This window comes from Sus scrofa, chromosome X (genome assembly GCF_000003025.6).
Source record: "Sus scrofa isolate TJ Tabasco breed Duroc chromosome X, Sscrofa11.1, whole genome shotgun sequence".
NCBI lineage: Eukaryota > Metazoa > Chordata > Mammalia > Artiodactyla > Suidae > Sus > Sus scrofa.
Genome location: NC_010461.5, coordinates 9,669,597 through 9,692,270, shown reverse-complemented (window position 1 = coordinate 9,692,270; position 22,674 = coordinate 9,669,597). Strand labels below are relative to the sequence as shown.

The following is a 22,674-nucleotide window of genomic DNA, read 5'->3' as shown; positions in this document are numbered from 1 at the left end:
AAGACTTCCAAGGTATCTGGCACCTGTCAAAAACCAGTTCGCATGGATGATCCAATAAGAGCGATGGATATTTCATTCCACCCTGAGCTTCCATCAGAGAGAAGGCCCCAAAGGTTTCAATTCCAGGCTGTGAAAGGCAGGTACAATTAATTGAGGCAAAAGGGGGAACTTCCGCTCCACACATGGACCGCCTGTGTCTCCAGCATGAATCTCCTCCAGCAGCAGTGCAGACGTGGGGAGGTGCTGTGCCAGTTGCCCCTACACGTCCCTGCTGGCCCCCGCCTGGGCCCTGGACCCCATCACGCCCTGTGAGGATCCTGCCTTCCGTACCTCTCCCAGGCAAGAGGCTCAGAGGTGAACATTTGAACCTGTCCTACATTCCCCTGAAAAAGGAACTTGGCCGCCATGTCCCCCGGAGACGACAAAGAAGGTAAAACGGCATCATTTGCTGGCCTCCAAAGCCTGCCCCCAATTCCGCAACCCTCCAAACCTGAGGTTAAAGGCAACAAAGCGGGTCTGTTCTCTTTTTGCCGTATTTTACTTCTTTCTACACTGTGTCCCAGCGTGAAAAACGAGCCCATGGTTTCCCTTCCAGTGTGGTCAGGAGGCAGGACGCTAAGAACAGGCTTTGGGAGGAAGTCAGAGTCTCAGGGAAGAGTCCAAAATGCCATCCACAGTGAGGAAAACAGCCGGAGTCCACAGAAATCAGGGACCACTCTTGAGGGTGGTGCACCTTGCAAGGGCAGCAAAGAGCCTGCCTCTTAGAGACGTTTGCACTGGAAAAGAATAAGCCACCTAAGCATGAAATCAATGCAAATGTCAAGAAATGCATCTAGTGAAGATTCTCAGTAGGTTTAAGGATCTGAGATTTGCGAATTACCCTGGGGAATACAAAGCTTACATCTGATGTCTGCCCTGAAGCACTTAGAATCAATGGAGAGAAGAAGCCAAATGCTGGAGTTTACTGGGGCAAGAAGATAGCAGGGCAGACTTTCAAGCTAGGAGAGTGCTTTCCCCAACATTTTGTATAGCTCAGTGGTTAGGAGTAGAAAACCTGGGATTTAGTCCATGATTTCTTTCTTTTTCTTTCTTCCTTTCTCTCTCTTTCTCTCTTTTCATGGCTGCACCTGTGGCACATGGAAGTTCCCAGGCTAGGGGTGGAATCGGAGCTACAGCTACCAGCCTACACCACAGCCACAGCCACACCAATCTGAGCCCCATCTTCGACCTACACCGCAGCTTGCAGCAACGCCAGATCCTTAACCCACTGAGCGAGGCCAGGGATGGAACCTGCATCCTCATGGATATTAGTTGGGTTCTTAACCCGCTGAGCCACAGTGGGAACTCCCCATAGTTTATATTTTTCAAGCACAGAGTTAAAAACTGTCAAGCCATGCAAATTTTCTGGTCCCGATGTTTTAAAAATTATAGCAGAAACAAGACCTCAGAAGTCCCTTCAAATACTTTTTTTTTTTTTTTTTTTTTGAAAAAAAGCCTCATGTCTCTTAGTTGTGTCCGTTCAGAGGAGGGAGATTTCAGAGGGAAAGAGAAGAACTCTCAGTAGAATTCATGGGTGGAAATAGAGACGTGAGGCGGGAAGAAGGTCGGCATCCAGGGAAAGAAATGGTTAAGTCCTGGAGACCAGCGTGGCTAGTGGAGAAGCTTCCTCAAGAGTGACTGTGGGGAAACAGGCTGGGAAGGAGGCTGGGTGAAGGTGATGCATCTCCTGAACACGGGATAAAAATGGCACCACAGGTCACCTTGGTTCAGAGTTTTCTAGGCTTTCACACTTTTGTCCCCTGGCACGACTCACCTGTTTCTGTACCTTTTATTCCTCCCTCGTGAACATAAATCCATTCTAATCCAAAGAGCTGCCAGGGATCACGCATTTTATAGCATCAGGCACCGTTCTGTGGGCGTCAATCATTGCCTTCCTGACTTCTCACCAGGACCACATAGCACACTGTGTACTACTGCTCCCATGAAGAAACTGAGGCACAGAGATGTTAATGAACGTAGTCAAGCTCACGCAGCCAGTAAGTGGTCGGACCCGAATTTGAACCCACACAGTCTGATGATAGAGCCCCACCTCTGTCCTTGAAGCTGGAAGGTCCTTTTGCCCCGCCCCCCCCCCAAAATCCATATTTTTCATTTTTCATCCAATGAGATATCCAGGAAGTCTCTGTGGTTTTGCACTGCATTTTTCATGTGCAAACCTAACCACAGCATCCCTCATCCTAAGCATACAATACAGGCAGGTGAAAATCAAGCTTGAAATGAGGTTTCCCAAGCCCTTGGCTATCCTTCCAGGCACATCTGCTGCAGAAACCGTTTCCATGGTGTTTGTGACAAAACTTTACGATAAGAAAGACACAAGTCTAATTCCTTCTTTCATGGACCCTGCCGGCCTTTGTAGCTCCTGGCTGTGCAGGAACAACTAATGCATGCCACAGGGCCCCTCTGGGGGGTGCTTATCCCTCTCAGCCATTCTAATCTGCAGAGAAGCACAGCATATGCACAAGAACAACGGAGATGCTGTGTATTCACTCATATCAGATATGAAGAGATACTCCTGCACCTGAAAATTAAAAACACAAAGCTCTATCACGCCATCAAGTCTGCGAGAGCCAGTGCAAGTGTCCCATTCTTCTTCCCACATCTGTTTCACTGCGCCTTGGAGGTCACCCACTTGTGTAACCGCGGAGGAACCAAGAGAACCGCTTCCTCATTGTCGCACAAGCTACCGCCGCCCCCAGCTGTTATGAAACAGGGCTGAGCTTCACAACAGGAAGTACAATCCATGGCCAGTAAATAAAGCCCTTCCTTCCCTTTTAGCCAGCCTCAGAACTTCCTTATCCTCGGTTCCAAATCCTTTTACAGATGTCTACTTAGGAGTTTGGATTTCCCTCTCCCTTTCTGAGCGCCTCTCTCGGGGTCAAACCTTCCCATTCCGGCTTCTGTCATTTACCGCTCGTTTTAGGTTGGAAGTAAGCAAAGGGACAGGCGGTATTATCTGCATGGTTCCCAGGGAAACCTTGACATCCCCGAGAGAAAGGCCCCCTTGACCATACCTTTTTCTATGGTAAATATGTTCAGCTTGACTTCATCAACATCACTTTGCCCTTGACTTGGCATTTCCCTTTTAATTTACCCCTGGCACACCCTGGGCAAACTTCAATCACGGAGCCTGGGTCAGGCAAGAGTATTTTGTACATAAACCTTTGCGAGCATAATAGAAAGTGTAAAAAGAGCTCAGTAAATAGCTCTTCAAGCTCAGCGACTGCAATTTATGCCAGACAAACGGGGGAAAAAAATACTAATGTGATTCTGATCATACACAAGAAGGAAGGCGGTTCCTGGAAAAAGCGTGTGGCTAATAAATATTTCATTCCTATATGCAAGAATATGCCATTGCTCCGGAATTTCTATTGCCAGGTGCATTGGTGTTCTATTGCCGCCTTAACAAATGAACACAAACTTAGTGGCTTAAAACACAAATTTCCTCTCTCACAGTTCTATAGATCAGAAATCTGGCATGGGTCTCACTGGGCTCAGATCAAAGTTTTGGCCGTGTTGTGTTACTTTCTGGAGGTGCTCTGCCCCCCCCCTTTCCTCCGTCCTCAAAGCTGACAGTGGCAGGCCAAGTCCCTTCCATGCTGCCACCTCTCTCATTCTCTCTTTTGTAGTCACCTCTGCCTTTTTCACTTTTAAAGACCCTTGTGATTACACTGGGCTCACCCAAGCACCCCGGGGTAATCACTCCGTTTTAAGTTCATCTGATTAACAACCTTCATTCCCTCTGCAGCCTAAATTCTCCTCTAAATTCTCCTAAATTTAGGAGAATCCTAAATTCTCCTGGGACGGCCACAGGTCCCAGGCTCTAGGACATACACATCTTTGCAGAGCCATCATTTTCTCCACCACAACAGGTAATAAATATTTTTCTTATATTCTTTTTCATAGTAGCGTAACATTTGTTCTTTTGACTGGGACAAGACCCTCATATTTCTAGGAACTCAAATGCAGGAAAGTGGCTCTTTTGAAATACATGAAGTAATGGAAACAGCAGCCATGTATTGCTCCTTCTATCAGATGATATACCTACTCTATCTTCCTTTGCTTTCTGAATTCTTACTAGAGCCCTGCGAAATAGACAGTGCAGAAAATAATATTCTCATTGACAGTTGAAACAAGTCTGAGGTTCGGAAAGATTCAGGTTCACACAGCTGTTGAAGTCACACTGGCTTCCATTCAGCCATAAAGATACCCTTTTTCCCGCCTTTCTACCCTCCAGGGCCTCACCCAGGGAGGCCTGCCCCACCCCGCACCCCAGAGCCCCACCCTCTTCCCTTTTCTTTCTTTTTTTTTTATTGAAGCATAGTTGATTTACAATGTTGTGTTAATTTCTGCTGTAGAGCAAAGTGATTCGGTTATGTGTTCATATATAGACATACCATACACAGTTTTTTTAAATCTACTTTTCCATTATGGTTTATCATAGGGCACTGAGTAGAGTTCACTGTGCTACACAGTAGGACTTTGTGCTCTTTAAGCCCCTCTGCCTGGTGAATTCTGGAGTTAACACCTGGAATCATGCCAGCGCTCCCAGTCCTGGCTGGCCCTTGGCCCCACCTCCTCCACTCTCAAAGTCTGGAGTTGCAGGTGGCCTGTGCACATTGAGAATTTTATGGAAGCCCTGATGCTACATCTTGGCCTTCTTTGCATCAGGGAAGCAAATTCTCACGAGAGGACAGAAGTTATGCTTTGAATATGGAGAGGCCAAGTTGGGAACACCTTGCTCGAACCCGACCTGAAATCCCTTAACTTTTCAACATGGCAATTTCTTCTGACAGCAGTGGACATCCGGATTTGAAGAGCGCTGCTTTCAACTCTGGGGCTGGCTCTCTCTCCCCGGGACACTCCACGAGCATCTCTGGGGATGGAGCTGAGGCTGTGTGTCAGGCAGACAGCCCCCTTTCCCCGCAGCCATTTGTTTTCAGTGGCAGAAATGGGTCCTCGCTTCACTAGCCAAGCCTCTGCTGGGATGAGGGTGAGCACTGCTAGCGTAAGCAAAGAGCAGAGGGGAGCTCCACCAACAAAACCAGTGAAAAGGAATGATTTTCTAGCTGACGCTGCCATAGGACAGGTTTGGGGGTATTTTCTTGCACTTTTAGCCTGGTAATAAAGGCATTCCTTTTTTCCCCTTTCTTTCTTTTTTCTTTTTAGCTTTTTAAGGTCACACATGTGGCGTATGGAAGTTCCCAGGCTAGGGGTTGATTCAGAGCTTCAGCTGCCGGCCTCTGCCACAGCAATGCCAGATCCGAGCCACGTCTGCAACCTACACCATGGCTCATGGCAACACTGGATCCTTGACCCACTGAGTGAGGCCAGGGATCAAACCTGCATCCTCATGGATACTGGTTGGGTTCTTAACCCAATGAGCCACAATGGGAACTCCTAAAGGCATTCTTTTTATGAGTTCTTTGCAGGAAAATCAAATAGCTCAATCGGCAATCAAGCAGACAAAGAAAGACTGGTGGAGTTTCTTGCTAACGAACGCTGCTGGAACATCATACACACACACACACACACACACACACACACACACACACACAAGCCCAGTATCAGGGTACCTCCCTTCATTGTTTTTGGAGACCAGGACGTCACCCAGTTCTAAGCATCTACATCTCCAGTGACTGCCTTGGCACCGTGAAATATTTTCCCTTTCCTCCTATTAAAGTCAAATGGGGCAGAGCCCTATTCATCACCTCCCGAGAACTCCCTCACAGACCACTTGCTACCTCGAACCAACTTCTGAATTTCCTGGGCTCATAGTAAGTGAGGAGCATTCAATCCCTGGCCCGTACGCTGTGGGTGCATGCATAAAATAAAAAACAAAAAAAAAAGTACAAAAGACTTAGCCATTCAAAGTGACAATGAGGAGTTCCCTGGTAGCCGAGTGGTTAAGGACCCAACATTGTTACCGATGTGGTGTGGGTTCAATCCCTGGCCCAGGAGCTCCTGCATGTCATGGGCACGGACAAAAAAAAAAAAAGTGTTTTTAATTTAAAAAAATTAATAAAATGACAGTGAGAAGGGCCATTTGAATTAAAAGGGTTTTGTCCTTTGATTTCCCGGAATCTCCCTCTGGAAACAGTTGGGGTTTGCCAAGGTCACGGTCTCATGCGGAAATGCCAGATCTTCGATAGCTGGATTGCTCTGCAGCCTCAGCCTTGAGACACTGTGACGGATTGAGACGTGGTGACAGAGAAGAGGGTGTTTGCCTTCACTATTCTCTATCCCAAGGCTGGGAGGTGGTTATAGGCTGGACCTGATATTGACCAGGAAACTAGCCTTTGTTCCCTGGGTGGCTTATCTGAGTCAGAGAAAGGCCTTCTAAGAACAGATAAGAGAAGTTCACCCCTACTTGTCACCCCTCAAACAAAAAAAAAGATTAGTGAAAATTCCCAGAGGGAAGCCCAACCTTCTGGGCCATTGCTTGCTGGCTTAGAGCGTTCCAGTTGTTCCTACTGAGCGTGTTCTGGAGATTCCAGCTGTTCCGGGGCGAACAATCATCATCTCTGGTGGTGACAAGCCTACACTAGAGAAGGTATGAGGTGGCCTTAAAGATTTTGGCAAATGCCTAGAAATCCAAAGTCGGACACCGACCGCCCACTCGCCCCATGCTCACACCCCTCACCAGGTCTTCCTGAACACAGACCAAATGGTCCAAAGTCTCAGACTGAAATGAAGCCCCATGAGGCCCTAGGACTGGGTTTGCCTCCAAAGGAATAACAGCAACTGTTTAGCCTTTGTCCGCTCAGAGATGTGACTTCAATGGTGTCTTATTATCACTGTTACCATGGTCCTCTGCAAAGAAACTGAGCTTGCAAAGACTTGGGGAGCTGAGGTCTCCCCAGCTCAGCCAGATCACAGTGAGGGCGGCTGGCTTTTCCTTCCTAAGCTGCCCTCTGGGGGCACTAGGACTTGCATTCACACAGGCAGGGTCAGTAGCTGGGCGTGGAGTGGGGCGGGGCAGCAAGACTGGAGGTGAGGAGCCAGCATGAGCAAACGTAAAGAGCCACAGCAGGTGGGTGTTACAAGAACCCTGCTCTCTGCAGACTGGCTCTGCCCTCTGTCCCAAACTAGGTCCCCGTTGAAGCTTGCCTCTTCCTTCAGGATGGCTCAAGTAAAGAGGCCAGCAGTAGTCCCTCGTGCAGGAGAAGTCCCAGCATGGGACACGCTCTTTGCTCTTTCTATTTCCCAGCCAAGGATGCACGCTTTCATTTGCAGAAGCAGCCTGAGTCACCCTTGCAGCCCAGATTAGCACACACAGGAGTCTCAGCTTGCAATGTGGCGGGGGCGACGCTTCCAACATTATTTCTGCAACGGTAGCGCTTGCTCACTTCTCTCCCCGAGTTTCAGGCACACGTACCCCTTATTCTCTTGGCATAAATTGTGTGGCCTCAATCAGCTCTTCAATGGAGCAACTTTACCATGTGGCCCCGGCAGGCTGAGCTAAGCCAGGGTCTGAGACATCTGGTTTTTGCCCAGATAATTACATGCCTAACATTGTAATTCAGGCTTGGCATTGGTGTTTCATAACTTTTTTTTTTTTTTTTTTGAAGCTGGATTGTTGCAAAGGAGGGGAGTAGGGCAATGGGGAAATGAAGAAAGGAAAATGCCAGCTTTGACTGTGAGGCTTCTCTTGCAGTGGTGCTGAACAAACTAGAGCAAGAGGCGCCCGGACCCTCGCTCCTCAAAGTGTGGTCCGTGGACCAGCAACATCAGCATCACCGGGCTGCTTGCTGGACAGGCAGACTCTCAGCCCCCACCTAGACATCTTGAATCGGAATCTGCATTTTCACAAGATTCCCAGCTGACTCTCATGCACATTAATGTAGGCAGTGTCCTGAATGCTTAAAGACCGCACAGTGGGGTCAGCTGGTCAGTTCAACTCTAGACCACCCCAAAGTCACCAAGTGCTAAAATAACTCTTTCTGCACCATAGGTACCACTACTGCTGGCCGAAGTAAGTGTGGGAAGAGTCTTGGACAATGTGCTTTGTACTCATAAGAAAGTCAAGACAAATGGATCGCAAAGGGATGAAATGACAGACCTCCAAAATCTTATGGCAGCAACTCACTTCCAACTGCTGGCAGGCCAAGAGTGTAGGCGAAAGGGAGCAGCGATGGGCCTGGGTTGTGAGAGCTGGGTTTTATTCCCAGAGGCCACTGGTCAGCTCAGGAACCTTGGGCCATGTCTCAGTGCACCTGTTCCTTCATCTGTGCGGGGGGAGGGGGGAATGGCAACTAGACTTAATGATGTTTCTGATCATAATCTGTATAAAATAGCACAGATCCCCTCGCTCCCATGCTCACCCCATCTCCTTTACCCGAGTTTACTTTTCTCCAAAGCTTTTCACAATACGCCCAGTCTGTTTTTTTTTTCCTGTGTCTCCTTACTAGAATGCAAGCTCCGTTAGGGCAGGAACTTTGTATTTTAGTCACTGCTATGGTTTTTTTTCTTTTTTTTTTTTTGACATTTTAAAATAATCATGAATGGATTATTATTAGATTATTAAACTAAGCACTTAATTTTAAGATAAAACCTGGAGACATCAAGGTATGGCATACCTTGATCATTCCACACTTCATCACCAGATCACAGACATATACGTGTCACTGTTTCGTCACTGTTAATCTCCAAAACTTGGAAGAGCCCCAAGCATGCTGCGAGCTGTCATGCAAGCCATCAACCAGTCCCACCTCTAATGCTCCAAGAAGGAGTTATGAGGATTCGTTATTAAACAGTTCCCTAAATTTTCAAAGCCCAAGAGAAAAACCACCATGACTTTCAATTCTTATTTATTTCATGATTCTCTAGCTACAGCTCTTCATCCATTTCTACGCATGGTCACATTATGCTACTTTGTCCATGAGGTTTGACCGCCCTTGAGCCCTTCCTCACAGAGCTATACATCACGTTTTCTTAAAGGCACCTTTGCAAAACTGATGTTTTAACAATTTGCTGCATGCAGCATACCCCCTCTCCTTATGTATCCCTCACTGTGAAACAGATCTTTCCCCCGGGGTCCAGTATTTCGAGGGGAAAATGAATTTTCCCTTCCCACCAAAAATCCAAGATAGATAACACCTTTCCAAAAAAGCCACTTACAAACGCTCCAGGCCTATAAGATGTTGTTGTTTTATCCTCATTTTTATAAGATGTAAAAACATCAGAGGAATAGCTTGAGATAAGTGATTGCAACTATGGAAACTCAGGAATGGCCAAAAAAGGAAAAATTCCCCCAGTAGTAGTGACTTATGTTTTCTTCATTCGTTCTCCCTAGTTAAACTCTTAGCAGTTCTCTCCATCGTGGCTTCACACTCCCAAGCAAATTTCAGACCTCCCTGACTCCCCGATCGGTTTGTGTATTTCACTTAAGGGCTGGTATGGCAAAATCCTATGGAAAATCCGGCCGACAATCATTTGCCTGGAACACACGCTTCAATCAGGATTCGAAAGAATTTAAACGTTCCAAACATGACTTGCAGCATTTTGCTCAGATGCCTTACCAACAGGGACCTCTGCCTTGGTAGGAGGCTGGAGGAAGCCATGGTGATGCACTCTCGTCCATCATTCTTGGTCCCAGTATTGGTACAGAGCCCAGCTCACGTGCGACTCATCCCACAGAGCTATCTGGGAGATGATATTCCTGGTGGCATCAGTCCTGACGGTTCTCCCTCTTAAAAGCTGTTTTTTGTTTTTGTTTTTTTCCTTTTGGTTTCAAAATCTTGAGACCCAGAACTCATCCTGATATATGCAGGTATGGCAGCATTACAAGTAAGTAGGTTGCAAATGTCCCTCAACAAATGAATATAAAGAATATGTGGTGTGTGTGTGTGTGTGTGTGTGTGTGTGTGTACACACATACATATACACACCATGGCATGTTACTCAGCCATAAAAAAGAATGAAATAGTGCCATTTGCAGCAACATGGATGGACCTAGAGATGATCATACAGAGTGAAATAAGACAGAGAAAGATGAGCATCATATGATATCACTTGCATGCGGAATCTAAAAATAAATGATACACATGACCTTATCTATATGATAGAAACAAACTCACAGACACAGAAAACAAATTAATGGTTACCAAAGGGGAAAGGTGTTAGGGAGGGATAAATTAGGAGGCTGGGATTATATACACACTAGTATGTATAAAATAGATAACCAACAAGGACCTATTGTAGAGCACAGGGAACTATACTCAATATTTTATAATAATCGATAAGGGAAAAGAATTTGAAAAAGAATGTATATGTATATCTGAATTGCTTTGCTGTACACCTGAAACTAACATAACATTGTAAATCCACTGTGCTTCAATGTCCTTTAAAGGTACAAAAAAGAAAGGGAATATGATAAAGAAAAAGAAAGAAGTAGGCAGTTTGGCCAATGGCCTACGTGGATACAGATGCCACCACGTTCCATTTCTCTGTGTTCAACAATGCCTCTGCTTATTCTCATTTTTTTCTTTTCTGGCTTTGAGCAGGTATGTGTTTTGTTCCCAAAGAGAATCGCCCTAGGAAGGAGTTGTTCATTGCTCATCCAACCTCGGGGCTCTCTTTTTGTAGAATTCTTCTGCCCACTCACTATTTCCTATGCAAAAACATTTCAGTTCAAAACTAAGTCAGAACTGAAACTCCGTGGGTTTCAGGTCCCCTTCTCCAAAAACCAGGGAGCCCTATATAGAGACATGCCTGTGTGCCAGAGATGGGGAGCTCTGGGATGCTGTGTTGCATCTGTGACGATGTGGCTCACCTATCCGTCATGGACCTTTAGAGATGGAAAGGGCCAGAAAGAGCCCTGGAAAGAACCCGATCCAATTTCATCAGTTTACAAATGAGAAAATCAAAGCCAGAAAGGGTGACCCACCCAAAGCCACAAGGCTAATGAGAAACCAAGAGCAGATCCATACACCTTGGCCGCTATTGGGTGCACTTACGTTGTGCGCCTGATTTTGGATGTAATTGGGAAGCTCTTCCCCAACCACATCAGAGAGCCGTGCCATTTTAAAAACCTGGAGCCAACAGCAAGTTCCTACACATTATTTAACAGGGAAGAGCATCGCCACTGATTTTTTTGGAGAAGGCAATAGAAGCCAGGATCTAGACCCAATGAAGAGTTCCTAGTTCCTAGCAGCCCTTATATGGAGAGATGTCTGTGATTCCCCACCAATTCCATGCAACCATAGTTAAACTGACTCAGGTTCAGCATCCAGCAACCTAGAGAAATGAATACGGATGAGGCTTGGGGGCCAAGTTAACTTGGGACACTTAACTTTCCAAAAAAGGTGGAGGTTAAGGTTCCGGGGTCATTGCCAATTAGTTGAAGAAGCCCCTTCAAACCAGCCCATGAGAAAGGCATTGGTGACTTTCCTGGGTGCAGATATGTTCCAGTGTCAGGATTTTCCAAACAAGTTCATACCAGCCCCAAGTTAAGAGCAAAGCAGGAGTTCCCATTGTGGCTCAGTGGGTTAAGAACAGGACTAGTATCCACAAGGATGCAGGTTCAATCGCTGGCCTCGCTCAGTGGGTTAATGATCCGGTATTGCCACGAGCTGCAGTAGAGGTTGCAGATGCAGCTCAGATGCAGTGTTGCTGGGGCTGGGGCATCGACTGGCAGCTTTGATTCGACCCTTAGCATGGAAACGTCCATATGGCCCAGGTGTGGCTGTGACGAGAGGAAAATAAATAAATAATAAATAAATGCAAAGAAACAGTCACAAAGGATTCTACAGGGGAGCTTTTGAGTCGAGAACAAATGGAGGATTTTCAACAATTTTTAGGATAACTTGTTGACAAGATGATTGTAAAAACTATGATGAAAAGACATAACAAGCAATTTTCAAACAAGACTAAAATACAGGTTGAAAAGGGTAGCTAATGGAGCCATTTTTTTTTTCTCTTGACTATTTCAGCAGCTGATTGATCCTTTTTCGATCCAGCCAAATGGCCCCAGTGTTCCTTATGGGAGGGAATGGGTCTCTGCAACCTCTATGCTCAGCAGAGAATGGAAAGATTCTGCAGCAGTAAGAAAAGAAAGCAGATTCAGTCTGCGAAGACAGAATCTGTTCATTCGCAAACATTGGGTCAGATTCTTGCTAGATGGAAGCCAGAGGTCCTTCACTTCGTACTAAAATGTAAAATGAGGAGTTACTATATTGCAGCTCAGTGGAAATGGATCCAACCGGTATCCATGAGGAAGAGGGTTCGGTCCCCGGCCTCACTCAGTGGGTTAAGAATCCGGCACGGCCGTGAGCTGTGGTGTAGGTCACAGACATGGCTCAGATCTGGCATTGCTGTGGCTGTGGTGTAGACCAGCAGCTGCAGCTCCAATTCGAACCCTAGCCTGAGAGCTTCCATAGGCCATGGGTGCGGCCCATGTAAATGAATAAATACATAAATAAAATGTAAAACGAGCTGCAGCAACCAGACATTTGTTTGAAAGGTCACTGCAGTGTCCCTTCCAGAATCGAAACAATGGACGGAGCAATACAGGAACAGCTGGTCTCTGAAGCCAGCCTGTGAGAGGAAGACGGCTTAATCCCCCATCCGCTAAGAGGAGCCGCTGAGGAGCAATTAGAAAACAAGGCCGGAAGCACCCGAATGGCTGAGTGAAAACAAGCAGAGACTCCCTGCCCTGGGTCTCAGATTCCTGGGGGCTTCCAGTCCCCACAGGAACCGAGAGATTCAATATCAAATGTGTATTTTCCCACTCAAATGAATGCAATGCCCTCGCAAGAGGATTCTTCTTATTCTAATAAATTTCAAAATTCTCAGAAATAGGAGTTCCAGTCATGGCTCAGTGGAAACAAATCTGACTAGTTAGTGTCCATGAGGATGCAGGTTCAATCCCTGGCCTCGCTGAGTGGGTGAAGGATCCAGCGTTGCCATGAGCTGTGGTACAGGTCACAGATGCGGCTCGGATCCGGCATTGCTGTGGCTGTGGTATAGGCTGGCAGCTGCAGCTCCGATGCGACTCCTAGTCTGGGAACTTCCATATGCTGCAGGTGCAGTGCTAGAGAGACAAAAAAACTAAAAGTAAAATAAAATAAAATAAAAAATATATAACAAAATTCTCAAAAATAATCACAGTATCTTATGGGAGGCCACACACACACACACACACACCTGAGAGGGCCCCAAAGGGGTCTCTTTTCTAACAAGTTCAGAACCACAGAGGGAGCAATGTAAATGGATAATAGAAATGAAGTCTATCAATATAAATGAAAACTAGAAATGGACAAGGAGAGCTCAAGGGATTTTCAGAAAGGAGAAAGATGATAAAAGTCCTGGATAAGGAAAATTTTAATTCCCTAGCAAATTTCTTTGTGGCCTCTCTTGATCACAAAAGTAGAAGGTTGTACCTGTTTTGTAAGGGAGGTTTGCTTAGCAGAATGTGTGAATAAGGCTAAGGTATGGAGGAAGAATCATCCAAATCTCTGAAAAGGGTTTTTGTTCTCAACCCAAAGAGAAAAAAATTTTTTGAATTTTTTTTTTTACTGTATTGAATGATTTATTCATATACTGTGTATATACACAGAATGACAAAGAAACATCGTTGCATCTTTGGAGCCCTAATTTTCTGCTGCTGAAATGGGCAAAATATTGTCATATTCATTCCAGAGAGCGAGAAGTAGTTTAATGAAATGAACTGTCACATTTTGCAAGTTTCTTTGAATTGTTTAGCTATAATAAGCCATAGAAATGCAAATGATTGACAAGAAATAGTAAGAGAGGACTAGGGTTGCCAAACCACTGAGACAGCTGAAGGCAGACTTTCTCAATCTCCAGACACACGGAAAAAAGGAAAAGGAAGCCTTTAGAGATGTACGGTCTCAGAGTTCCTGCTGTGGCACTGTGGGTTAAGAACCTGACTGCAGCGGCTTGGGTCCCTGTGGAGGCATGGCTTTGATCCCTGGCCAGTTGCAGCGGGTTAAAGGATCTGGCCTTGCTGCAGAGGTGGTATAGGTTGCAGCTAAGATGCAACACCTAACCTGGGAACTTCCATACGCCCCAAGTGCGGCCCTAAAAAGACAAAAAAAAAAAAAGAAAAAAAAAAAAAGAGAGAAAGAAAGAAAAGAAAAAAGGAGTTCCCGTCGTGGCGCAGCAGAAACGAATCCGATTAGGAACCATGAGGTTGCGGGTTCGATCCCTGGCCTCGCTCAGTGGCTTAAGGATCCAGATGTGGCTTGGATCTGGTGTTGCTGTGGCTGGGGTGTAGGCCGGCGGCTGTAGCTCCGATTCGACCCTTCGCCTGCAAACCTCCATATGCCATGGGTGTGGCCCTAAAAAGCCAAAAAAAAAAAAAGAAAAAAAAAAAGAAAGAAAGAAGAAAAGAAAGAAATGTACAGTCTTGTAAACTTCTCAATGTAGTCTCAATAGTGCAAACAGCACTACTGACCCAGGAGCTCCTGATTCAAATCTAACACTGTCCCAAACAGAAGGATGTGATGGACAGATGAGACAGAAGACACGACGGACCAGGGGGCAGAAGCGTTTTGCCTTCAACCACCACCGACGCGACCATTTTTTGGCTGTCAGGGACCCATTAGTAAGTAAAATACATCCTCCTTCTCCCTCAGAGCTCAGGCCCAGCTTAAATCTTAAAATCTTTCAGATGTATTAATAACGGAAAAGGGAAAAAGAAAACCTTCAAAATCGGGGAAAGAAAATCCAAAAACCCTGTTGTATTTTCTCGTGCTATGCTAGGGTTTTTTCCCCCCTAGCTTTCTTAAGACATAAAAGCAAAACTTTTTCTAAATCGCTCTATTTAATGTTTTTTTTTTTTTAAATCCCATGCCAGTATTAGTACAGAGAGAATTCTAAAAATGTAAGTTTGTGTATTTAACCTCATATTCTATTAAAGAGCTAGAACAAATGGATTTAAGTCAGTGATATTTGAGCTGAAGCCTTGAAGTTCATTATCAGTATGTCTGGAAGTAATTTGCCTATTCTCTAGGGTTCTTGATTTTTATTTGCATGTGTTTCTGCCCAGCTTGTGGCTGTTAAGGTCGGCAAGAGGAAACACCGCTGCAAGGCCCCCGTCCCTCTCCCATTCTTGAGAAATGGCTGAGTTGGCTCGAGGGACAGGCTCGTGCTTCTAGATTACTGTGGGCTTGTCGAGCCAGTCGTCCCAGCAACAATAGCACTACAGTTTCAAATGCCAGATTCAATGTCATTTTTTTGTTTTTATTCCACAGCCAGAGAACAGACAGCAAACGCATGCACTTTTGGCCTGCTCTTTTCAAGTGTTTCTTAGCAAGTCCTTGGAAGAATGTATGGGCAGGCATTTCTGCTCTCAGAAAAAAAAAAAAAAAAAAAGAAAAAAAAGAAAGAAAGAAAAACAGCAGCAGTGCCAAAGAGTATGAAAGGTTTCACTTCCTTCTTAACCTTTACTGAGCAGAAAAGAGCAATTTGACAGTGGTGTCTCTGGGGAAGAAAGAGCCACTTCCTGGCTGCCTTTGTCAAGAGAGTTCCTGCCACGTGACCCATCTTCAGCCAGCATAGAGAAGCACACTTATTTATACCTTTCACAGAAATACACAATTAAGTACCGTGCAGTGTTGACCTAGCATCCTTGGCCCAACATTCCAAGGACTCTCAGAGCCATAAAGATGGTACAGCCTTGGGTAAGAGGTACCTCTCTGTAAGATGTTCCAATATGCCCTAAGGAGCCCACCCCCAAGGCAAGCTGCCTGAATGGCTCCCACCATCCAGAAATGTAAGGCTGAAACTGCATCAGCACCAAGTGGATTACTCCTCTTAGCAATAATGCTGCAGGTGGTACCAATCGTTGATATATTAGGTTGGTCACTACATTGAGAAAAATGCCACAAATGTCTAGAAGGAAAGGGAGGCACCCATAAAATAGCAGTCATCTGAGAAGCCAATAACACAAGATACTCGCCCTCAGATTCTTGCAGTGTGCGTCACAAGACCCAATGGCAATGTGAACCACTAGTCCCATCTGCTGCTCCTCTCCTTCTGACAAATGCAATGGCTTCTCAGTTTTTCAAAAGATGAATCTTAGGTGTCATGCCGAGGCTCAGATAACTAGAAAGGTTTTTCATCCTGTTTTGCCACTGATGGCTGAAAACAAAGTGAGAGGAGTTGAATGGGGAAAAATACAGCTGGGGAATCGTTGAATGAGAATTGCAAACTGGAGGAAATGAGTGGGGGAAACTGAACACTTGGTTCAGAGGTGAAAACTCTATCTGACTGGCTGTTGGCAATTTTGCCTTCTGGAGAGCAGCTGGACTGGTGGTTTTTCCCTCCAAGAGACACAGAAAAAAGATACCGCCCGAAAGCTGCCTTACACCTACTAGAAGCTTTTGGTTTGGCTGTTGGTAAACTGGAAGTGGAGTTAACCACATCTGATCAATTATCAGTCAACTCAACCTCACTCTTGTTCTCTTCTGGAATGAGGCAACCCATTGATGGGTTCTGAGCAGCTTTTCCAGAAGATAAGTGAGGCGAATGGATGTCAACACAGCTTTGAACAAGGCTTGTTCTAAGAGTTATAGTCCCGGGATAGGACTGCAAATCTCTTGCAGCCAAAGTCCCTCTCTTGCATTTGTGTGTCTTTTAGTGTCTTACACACAGCAGAGTGTGTGTTGAATGAAGTGTGCCCATGGCCCACCCAGCCCAACCCCTCCAAATACATACATATAAATAAGCAAATAAATCAAAAGGATCAATAATAAGTCCATGTCAAGCCCACTTAATCCGTCTATATAGGCCTCCCCAATGTCAAACATTCGGATGCTTGGAAACTTCTGGATGGCTGCCTCCATTATTCTCTGTTATTATTTAATGATGTATTAAGTTTAATGATAAACTTAGTCTCAATTTTATTATATACAGTTGTCTTGATTTTAGCATTTTTAATTATTTAGTGATAAAAATAGATTCTATACAGAGACAGATTCTGTAGTAAGGCGAGAAATAGTCTACCAACCCCGTGGTCCTTTTGCGCCTACTGCGGTCTTTACAAATTCCTATTTTGTGAGAAATTTACCAAGATCTGGATCTGCCACTTAGGATGGTTGGTCCCTACGTGACAATGAGACTCGGAATGCTGCTTCACCAAACGTCAATGCCATCCCCCCCCTCACCCCCTCTCTCCCTCCTCTCTCCTGTAAAATTTGAGAATAGTCAGCTCTTTGGGTCACTCCAATACAACCTCTGAGGCGACCCAAGCACCAACCATGTCAGGAATTCCAGGGGGAGCTGGGAACTGGACCTACAGCACAGCCCCGGCCCCCAGGAATTTCCCCAGACACCGCCCACAGCCACAGCCACAGCCACAGCCGCCACTCTGGAGACGGGCCCTCTGCAATCAGGCCCTCTCCCTGTTACCAGCCCAGAAGCCATTCTGGGAACTAAGAAGCCAATACAGGAAGAAGACAAAAGCCCAGCCCACGCTGTGTGATTTCTGGCTGCCCATTGTCATATGCACGAGCTAACTTGGGGTGGTGGAGTTTCCGCAGACCAGCAAGTCTATCGTCGGGCGGTCTGTTTCTCTTGACTTCCAAGGACACAAACCAATTTACCGTGGTGGGTTTTTTGGTAGGGGGCTGGGGGGCTTCTTGTTTGGGGACTTTTGTTTTAGTTTTTTCCTCTCCTTCCCTGCAGAGAAGAAGGACTACATACAGGCTTGTGGCTTGAGACTAGGAGGTGGGTAAGGACATTGTTCAGTGCGGGAAGTACAGGTCCTGGGCAGGATATTTGTCCTCCACTCGCTACACAAGACTTTAGCAAGAGCTTTGGCAAACATTTTCCACTCGGACATTCTCTATGGGTTTCATATTCACAGACCTTACTTTAGATCAGGGACGAAGGGAGGGGCCACGTGGGCTGATGAAATGCTTGTCCTGCTCCAAGAGCTCTGCAGCTAACAATAAAGGGGAAACAAAATCATTTGGTTCAGCAAGAGATCTGAGGCGTTCCCGTCATGGCACAGCGGAAACGAATCCGACTAGGAACCATGAGGTTGCGGCTTCAATCTCTGGCCTCGCTCAGTGGGTCAAGGATCCAGTGTTACCGTGACCTGTGGTGTAGGTCGCAGGCGTGGCTCAGATCCTGTGCTGCTGTGGGGTAGGCCGGCAGCTGCAGCTCCGATTAGACCCCTAGCCTGGGAACCTCCATATGCCGAGAGGGCAGCCCGAAAAAGCCAAAAAAAAAAAAAGCGATTGATTTGACTTTAGAAAGAAGATACATCAATTAGTCCACAGAAAATTATTTAGCATGTACTTCTGTCCAGCTTTAAATTCAACTAATATTTATCTGGTGCAGATGCTTTCACAGACTCTATCTCACTTTACCTTAAAGCACCATTAACTGAACCAACTTGTTCTCCATAAGCCCTTCCTATTAGAAAACAAGGATTAATTTGGGTTCTTAATTCCTTCCTCTTGTCTTGCTTCCTGAAGATCCTGTGATGCACAATCTGGCGAAGTCCAATATTCTCTTTCTCTTGGATGAATAAAATGTCAGTGCGTATGAACGTGAGCATCTAATGAAAATAACTGACACCCATTCGCACTTGCTATTGGCCAGTTGATGTGCTAGACCCTTTACAAGTATAATCTTGTTTAATTCAGGCACCAGCCCCAAGTGGTAGGTGCTAGAAGGTTAAAATGAAGCTAGAATGATCTCCAATTGACACTTGAGACAACTGGAACATGGGGAAGTGAAATCACTTGCACGTTCACACAGCTATTAAGTGGCAGAGCTAAGACTCAAGACGGCTCCCTTTGACTCACAGAGCTGTGCTTTCCTTGCCCAGTGTCAGCCAAAATTCTCGGGTGGCTGTCTCTGACTTTGGCCTCCTGGTGATGAGTCACAATTAGGTTACTGTTGTATGACAAAGGTGATGGCTGTCACTCCTTTGCTGTGGGACTTTGTCTGGAAAAGGGAGAAGGGATTTTGCAAATGTAACTGGAGGTCCCAAATCAGTTAACTCTGTGCCATCAAAAGGAGATTATCCTGGGTGGGCCTGACTTCATCAGCTGAGCATCCTTTAAAAAAGGGCTTCAGCCTCCTCTGAGTCGGAGACACTTTCCTGATGACTTCGAAGAAACAAGCCACTGTGTGTAACAGTTCCAAGGACAAGACTTCTGCCCCCAAACTGCATGAACCTGGAAGGGGACCCAAGCTTCTGGATGAGAACACAGCCCTGGCAGACACGTTGATTGTATCTTTGTGAGATCCTGAGCCAAGGACCTTGCTGAACCATTCCCGGACTCCTCATGGATTAAAAACTATGAGATGCTAAGTGTGCTGCTTTAAGCCACTCCGTGTGTGGTAATTTGCTATGCAACAGTAGAAAATTTAGCCAACAAGTACGCACACTATTTGATAACACAAATAAAACTCTCAGTAAAAAGTGTGAGCACACCTAATATGTAAAAGATGTATTAGGTGTTTATAAACTATATACATGAGATTATCCCCAAATAAAACATTAAATACACACACACACACCCACCCTGGAAATGACAAAGCACAACCATTGTCCCTTGCCCCCCCCCCAAGGTTATAACAACTATTGAAACTCTCATCTTTGTTATCCCCTCACGAATGGACTAAAAAGGGTCCAAAATAAAAGTAAGAGGCAGACTTTTCAAGAACCTGACTGTAGAACTTTGAGAAACAATTCACAGTAGGACACAGACTTAGCCTTTTCAGAGGCTCTCCCCTCCTCCAAATTAGATGCGCTTTGAGAGCCTAAACATTCCAATGTCATCCTGATCACCGCCTACTCTGACCCAAGTCCGAGCTGTGTAACCCTTGCCCAGCAGTCAGTCAGCAAGGGTGTGTGACGGCCTGGTGATGCACAGCTCAGCTTTCAGGAAGGGAAGCATGCTAGTCCTGAAAAGGCACATTTTGGCGAGAGAGCAAAATATGCCTTCAGTCACGATGCTCTATTCTTCAACCTTTCCCACTATGCAAACTTTAAGTTTCTGATTTCTTACTTTAATCTCCAGATTTGCATTTTTCCTGCTTATGCAAGATGCTTCACTGGAAATTACACCACGGGAGAAGTTTGGTTTACATCCCAGGCCAGTTGATTGGAGTCATTTTTATTTTTTGTCGTTTTTGTCTTTTTGGGCTGCACAGGGAGGTTCACCGGCTAGGCGTCCCATTGGAGCCGTAGCCGCCAGCCTATGCCACAGCAACGAGGAATCCTTAACCCACTGAGCGAGGCCAGGGATCGAATCCACATCCTCATGCATACTAGTCAGATTCGTTAACCACTGAGCCACGACAGGAATGCCCACTGGAGTCATTTTTATATGTCTACCCACTTCATGCCAGACCTCAGTTCTCCTTCTAAAAATAGCTTTGTCTGGACAAAGAGGCTGCAAACTTTTTCTGAAATGAGCCACAGAGTAAATGTCTTCCCTCTTGCAGGCCACATATTCTGTGTGTTACTCAACTTTGCCATGAAAGCCGCAAATGAATGAGAGGGCCAATCAAACATTATTTATGGATGCTCAAATATCAATTTCATGTAATCTTTACATGCCAAAAAATAGTATTCTAGTATTCTTTGGAGTTCTCTGATGACCTAGCGGTTTAGGACTCTGTGTTGTCACTGCTCTGGCATGGGTTCGATCCCTGGCCCGGAACTTCCACATGCCATGGGCACAGCCAAAAAAAAAAATAGTTTTTTGTTTTTTGTTTTTTTTTTCAGATGCACCCATGGCATATGGAAGTTCATGGGCCAGGGATCGAATCCAAGATGCAGCTGTGACCAGGTCCTTAACCTGCTGCACCACAGTAGAAACTCCAGTATTTTTCTTTTGATTTGTTTCTCTGGTGCCTTTCAAATTTAAATACCAGCCTTAGCTCTCAGGCTGCAGAAACATCTGTAAGTGGTCATATCGGGCCCTCACACCAGAGTTTGCTGACTCTGGTGTGTAGAGAGATATTATCAGTTAATGAATTAATCATAATTTTTTTTCTTTTTGGAATGAAATTTCACGGATGAAAAAGTACAAGTATATAGATATGTATTAAACTAGCAAAGATGTCCTTACAGTGGTCAGGCTTACAAATCCTGAGGTTGATTTCACTTTTGCTGCTGGAACTGGTTGTGAATTTCATTTTACACCCAATTCAACCAGGATACACCTTGTGGTTCTTACAGCTAAAGACTCCGGTAGTAGCTTAAAATTACCATGGAGTCCTTTGTACTATGTGACATATGCAGCTCAGCATGTATGAAAAATTAGCCATGTGATGGCAGAATCCTTTTTTTTTTTTTTTTTTTTCTTTTTAGGGCCACACTCAGGCATGTGGAGGTTCCTAGGCTAAGGGTCCAATCAGAGCTACAGCTGCCGGCCTACACCACAGCCACAGCAACGGCAGATCTGATTCGCATCTGTGACCTACACCACAGCTCATGGCAACTCCAGATCCTTAACCCACTGAGCAAGGCCAAAGATCAAACCTGCAGCCTCATAGATCCTAGTCGGGTTGGTTAACCACTGAGCCACGACGGGAATTCCAAGAATCCTTAAATGTGATTGGTGGCAATCAGCCAAAATAATCAATCCGGAAGTGACTGAGCCATGTTCAGATCTCTGCCAACTTCAGATAATCACGAAATGTCTAGTTTTTCTTTGTTCTCAGGCATCACATTGAACAGAAAATATACAATTTCAGTCTCAGATATAGCTTATTATAGCATCATGCTGGCATTGCGTTATAAAACAAACAAGTTTAAAAGATGTAAGTGACTGAATCAGTTCACATATTCTTAGAAAAAGCACCTCCTTAGCCAATGGGAACATGGCAAGTGGCAATCCCATGTTCCAGAGTTCAAATTCGTAGGCACCGAATGATTATGTATATAATTTTGTCTTTTACTAACCCCGGAAGAAAAGAAGGAAGGAAGGAAGGCAGGTAAGAAGGAAGAAAGAAGGACGGAAAAGTATAAATTATTTTTCTAGAACTGCGTAGAAAACTAGTCTCATGATTGTGTGTTGTCCTGTCAGGCTATCAGAGTTTTGCTGGTCTATGCCAATTTTATGCCATTGTACACTCTACAGCATAATATGTTGATGGATAATGAAAAATCAGGAGTACCCACTTGGGCGGTCTGGCAAAACTCCATTTAAAGTAAATATATAAGCTCCTGGAGATATCTACATGAGGAATGTTCTTTTTAAAGCTCATTGTTTGCTTAAATCCAATGGAAAAAAAGATAAAAACCAAGGAATAAGAGCTATAAAGAGAAGGCACAAATATTAAGACTGGCAAATGGAAAAAAGCAGTAAGGGGATACACGGAAAGCCAAGTTCAACTGTGCAGCTGTTTATATGACTTTCTCTATGTGTGTATGTATATATATAAATATATACTTACAATTTTAAAAATACAGAAGAGTACAAAGAAGAATATAAAAACAGCTAATCGCCAAATCCACCATCTATAACTAAAGCCCTCTGTTTCTAAGGAGTGCTATTATTTAAGGGGGAGGGGTATTACTTTCACTATTGCAATAAAAATGGCAAACGTTTTGAACTACAAGAGTCAAATAAGAGGAATAACTCGGCATCTAAGTATAGAACTATGGAAACTCCCATCTGG

General features: G+C 45.0%; 1 long non-coding RNA gene across 1 annotated transcript in view; it reads right to left on the bottom strand.

Moving 5' to 3' along the window:
- LOC106506896 overlaps positions 1–22,674 on the bottom strand; it is a 65,407-nt gene that overhangs the window by 32,128 nt on the left and 10,605 nt on the right. The window lies entirely within an intron of this gene.